Here is a 5,360-nt window from a genome sequence, read left to right on the forward strand (position 1 = left end):
CACAATTCGGGCCGGGGATGAAATATCGTCCCCTGTGCCTGAGACAGAAGGTCCCTCCTGTCCAGAATCGGCCAAGGCGAGCCGTCGAGGAGAGATATAATTTCTGAGAACCAAATCCTGTTCGGCCAGCGAGGCGCTATCAGTAAGAGGCAAGACCCTTGCTGGCGAACTCTGGCTAAGACTCCCTGGAGAAGAGAAACTGGGGGAAAAGCATACAGACACATTCTGGGCCATGTATGTGCCATCGCGTCCAGACCCAGGGGGGCTGGGTGACTCAGAGAGAAGTAGAGGGGACATTGCACAGTCTCTTGAGAGGCGAAGAGGTCCACTTCTGCTCTGTAAAATCTCTCCCAAATTTGTTGTACTACCTCGGGGTGGAGTTTCCTCTCACCCCTCGGTATGTTTTGTCTGGACAGAAAATCTGCTCCCACATTTAGGCGTCCAGGGATGTAAATTGCCCTGAGTGACAGGAGCTTGCCCTGGGCCCAAAGGAGAATCCGACGTGCCAGCAAATTCAGGTGGCGAGAACGTAGACCTCCTTGACGGTTTATGTAGGAGACTGCTGCTATGTTGTCCACCCGCACAAGGACATGGCAGCCTCTCAGATGTCGGAGGAAGTATTTCAGGGCCAGAAATACCGCCATCAGCTCGAGGCAGTTGATGTGCCAATCGAGCTGATGACCCTCCCATTCCCCTTGGGCTGGACGATCACTTAAGATCGCACCCCAACCCGTCAGAGAGGTGTCTGTCATTAGCATCCTGCGACAACATGACGCACCGAGAGTGGGACCCAAGGTAAGGAACCGGGGTCTGAACCACACAGAAAAGGAACGAAGCGCTCGGCGCGTAACCCTTATTTGCCTTAGGGGACTGGCCCTTGGATGAAATCCCCTGGCTTTTAGCCACAGCTGAAATGGTCTCATATGGAGAAGGCCCAAAGGAATCACCGTGGACGCAGACGCCATGAGACCTAGTATTCATTGATACTGATGAACAGTGCAACTTTGACCTAGCCTGAGATTGCTCAGGGATTTCTGGATGGACCTGACACGAGCGGGAGACAACTGTGCCCGCATCGTGATCGAGTTCCATATAATCCCTAGATAGGTAATTTCCTGGGTTTGGAGAAAGAACGTTCTTTTGGACGTTGAGTCTCAGACCCAGATAACCTAGATGAGCCAAGACGATATCCCTGTGCTGAACTGCCAGTTCTTGAGATTGTGCTAGTATCAGCCAGTCGTCTAAATAATTCAGAATGTGGATGCCCTGGAGTCGCAAAGGAGCCAGTGCTGCATCCATGCATTTCGTGAATGTGCAGGGTGATAGGGCTAGGCCGAATGGAAGAACCCAATACTGGAAGGCTTCGTCCCCGAAAGCGAACCTCAGGAACTTCCTGTGCTGTGGCAGAATTCCAATATGGAAATATGCGTCCATGAGATCGATCGTGACCAGCCAATCGTGATGTTGGATCTGAGACACGACCGACTTGACAGTTAGCATCTTGAACTTGAACACCCTGACCGAGTGGTTCAAGCCTCGAAGATCTAGAATCGGACGCAACCCCCCACCCTTCTTGGGAACCAGGAAGTATCTGCTGTAATAGCCTGACTCTTTCTCTGGAAGGGGAACATGTTCTATGGCCCCTTTTGCCAAGAGATTTTGCAGTTCTCTCCACAGTAAACATGCCTGCTCCGGTCTTACGGTAGTGGGAACCACGCCGTTGAAACGCGGAGGGCGGCGAGCGAATTGAATTCTGTAGCCTCTTTCTACTGTCTTTAGAACCCACATAGAAATACCTGGCAGAAGTTTCCACACTGCCAGGTTCTCTGAGATGGGTACTAATTTCAACACTTCCTGTTGAGGGGATGTTGAGTGTTCCGTGTCCTGGATTAAGGCAGGAAGCAACGGTACACCCAACTCTTTGTTGGAAGCCTCTATCACCCGAAACACCAAAGGCGGCGGGAGTGAAGAGGTTTCGTGAGGGTATCGGGAGGGCCGAAGTGGATGATACACGCGCCCGTCCCGAAGGGAATTACCCTCACAAAGTTGGGTACAAGACCGTCAGGGCTTCTTTCTTTTAGGAATCACAGCCCTGAGGTCTTTCTTGGGCGGCTGCTGTGGCGACGAGCCTGTCCCCAGTCCCTACAAGGGGGAGCACGACTCGCCATGCTCTGTTTTTGAGCCTCTCTCCTAGCAGAATCGGGGCGAGACTGGGTGGCCGACGGCCCCGCCCCCTAAGTGCGGCGAGGAAGAAACTGCCCAAAGGCTTCCTTATGGCTTTTCGCCTCCTGGAATCTGGAGATAACCGTATTCATGGCGTCTCCGAAGAGACCAGAAGGCGAAACCAGGGCATCGATTAAGAAAACTCTGTCCCTATCTCGGATGCCTGACAGGTTAAGCCATAAATGCCTCTCCGTACTGACCAAAGCGGACATAGACCGGCCAATGGCACGGGCTGACTGCTTGGTCACGCGGAGAGATAAATCCGTAGCTCGACGAAGCTCTGAAAAGGCCTCTTCGTCGAGAGTTTTACCCGCACTCAGATCTGTTAGCAGGTCAGCCTGGTATGCCTGTAACACAGCCATGGTGTGCAGCGCAGCACCAGCCTGACCTGCCGCTTGATAAGCCCTCCCCACTAGCATGGAGGTAGTTCTGCATGGCTTAGAGGGGAGAGCAGGTTTTTTCAAAGACGATGCCGAACCCGGCGAGAGATAACCCACAAGTGTCTCTTCGACCGGCGGCATCCTTGAATACCCTCGCACCTCAGCACCCACGATAGTCGAATATAACGACGTCGAGGGCACGTGAACGCGCGAGGTATAAGGTTTCCTCCACGAATGAGCAAGCTCATCGTGGAGGTCATTAAAGAAGGGAAGGGACTGATGAAGTGTTCCCTTCCCTTGGCCATCAGACAGAAATCTATCCTCTAACTTGGAGCGTTTGGGGGTTTCTTGGTCACGTGGCCAGTCTAATTGAAGTCTGGCCACAGCACGAGTAACCACACTGAGTAACTCCTCAGAGGATTTTGCGTCATGCTTGGAGTGCTCGGATGTGGGTAACTCGAAATCTATAGATCCAAGAGAATCGAGGTCCCCCTCCTGAACTGAAGAGGTGCCGGAGCGCGCTTCAAGATCACGAGAAGGACCAGCCGGATCTGGGGAGAGAGCGAGCGAAAGGGACGCACCCATCTCTCGCTCCTCAGCCAGATCCATACAAGAGCTCCATGAATGAAGTGCGGATGCTGGCTCTCGGAAGTAAGCGAGGCGATCGCGAAGCATCCCGACCGAAAGAAGGTCACAATGTGCGCACCCGCCCCGCCCCAACGCGAGAGCCGCGTGCTCTTCCCCCAAACAAACAAAGCAAAACTCATGCGTGTCCTTGTTCGTCATGAAACGCTGACAAGGAAACACGCATCGTTTGCTCTGTTTCTCCGCCATTCTCTTTTTTTTATATATATATACATTCCCCTGCTGCTGTCACTGCACCCGGCCACGGAGGAGCTAGGAGGCCGTTTCCCAGTCGCTACCAGTGCTCCCGACCACGGCAGTTATCGCACAGCCTGTCCTATTCCCCATTGTCAATGAGTCTGTCTGTTTTCCTGAGGCTTTCCACAAGCATGTCCTGTTCTCTGTGGTCGTCGAGTCCATCCAGTTTCCTGAGGTTATCGAAGAGCCTGTCCAGTTCCATGTGGCTGTCGACGAGTCCTTTCGGTTCCCTGGGGCGGTTGATGAGCCTGTCCAGTTCCCCGTGGCTGTCGACAAGTCTGTCCAGTTCCCCGTAGTCATTGAGAAGTCCATCCAGTTCCCTGTGACCGTCGACAATTCTGTCCAGTGTCCATCGACCAGCCTTTTGCTCAGTCCAGTGGCCAGAATCTCTCAGACCCAATCCACCAGTTGTTTGGTTTTGTTATTATATTGGGTTTTGGATTTCTCTCTTCCTCGTGAGAGTTTTGTGTTCATTTTTGTATTTTCTTAAATGCCCATCTTTGTTCTCTAGCTTTTGAGTGCTTTCCTCTTCATGCTGTTCGTGTACTGTGACAGTATGAGGTTGAATAGCTCTATACCAAAACTAGTGGGGTGCCTGCAGTTCAGCACACTCCTTCCTGCCTGGTGCCAAATATGCATGACTGCATATTTGACTCAAATACATGGGGCATTTGTCATCTCTCCCCACAGGTTGTAGCATCTAGGCTGAATTTTAAATGATCAAAACCAGAAGCCAGGGTCCTTATGAATCATTTAAAATTGTGGGGACCAAGAAAATATGGAAACACTGAAGTCATGGAATAAGGCTTTAAAATGTTGTACTTTATCACCCAAACCATAAAACAGTCTACGTTTTAACTTAACATGAATTAACATAAAATTTTGTTTTGAAATTAATGTGTAGTTACAGCATGTTCAAGTATCTGAGATGATACTCTAAATAGTGAGGTGATTTTGAGCTGGATAGAGCACAATTCCACATGCAGCAGTAGCAGCTGATGCTCATCAAAAGTTGGGAAGCAAAGAATATGTTTGGTATGTGCAATGTTGCTCCCAAAAGCTGTTCAAACTGCAACTTAAAACTATAAAATTTTGAAACACATTTTAACACATTTTTACAACTGCTTTTGCAACCGAAGACCGGATGTCATCAGGCGGGGAGCCCCCATCTCTGGTAGTGAACTGACATTAAAGAGTGTCCGGCTTGAGATTTTTGGAGTCTGGATGGTAGGATAGTATAAAAATCAAAGAACCCAAACAATTCTGCTTTTTGTGGAGGTGAGTGTAGTTAGTGGCACGGCTATCCGATTGTAATTTATAATAAATGTCCTATAAAAATTATTGAAACCAAGAAATTGCTGTAAAGCTTTGCGAGAGTCAGGATCCGGCTTGTTGGAGATGGCCCTTACCCAGGGCTGGACTGGTAATCTGGTATACCATGCATTTTCCCGGTGGGCCGACGCACTTTTGTGCCGATCAGGGGCAGAATGTCCAACGGGAGAACCGAGCTGGCCGGTGGTTGGGCCGTGAAATGTGCCGATTGGTCTGCGATAAGTAACAATGAGCAGCCGCGCTATGCAGAACGGACCACAAAATGGCGCGGTGATATGCAGAAAAGGACCGTGAACACCCACCCCCTCGCTCAACAGTTTGGCCTGTTGCCATGTAAAATCCTGGGCCGATTTCTCTTCCCAGTCCAGCCCTGCCCTTACCTTAAATGGATCCATGCAGATCCCCTCCGCTTTAATGAACAGCTGATTCTACAGCAACACATGTTGGATGTGCCAGGTATGTGCTTGGATGGAGGAGGAAAAAATCCGAAGGTCATCCAGGTACACAAAGACAAACTTATCAAGCATGTTTCTCAGCAAGTAG

The sequence above is a fragment of the Xyrauchen texanus genome, chromosome 7 (genome assembly GCF_025860055.1).
Source record: "Xyrauchen texanus isolate HMW12.3.18 chromosome 7, RBS_HiC_50CHRs, whole genome shotgun sequence".
In the NCBI taxonomy this organism is placed as follows: Eukaryota; Metazoa; Chordata; class Actinopteri; order Cypriniformes; family Catostomidae; genus Xyrauchen; species Xyrauchen texanus.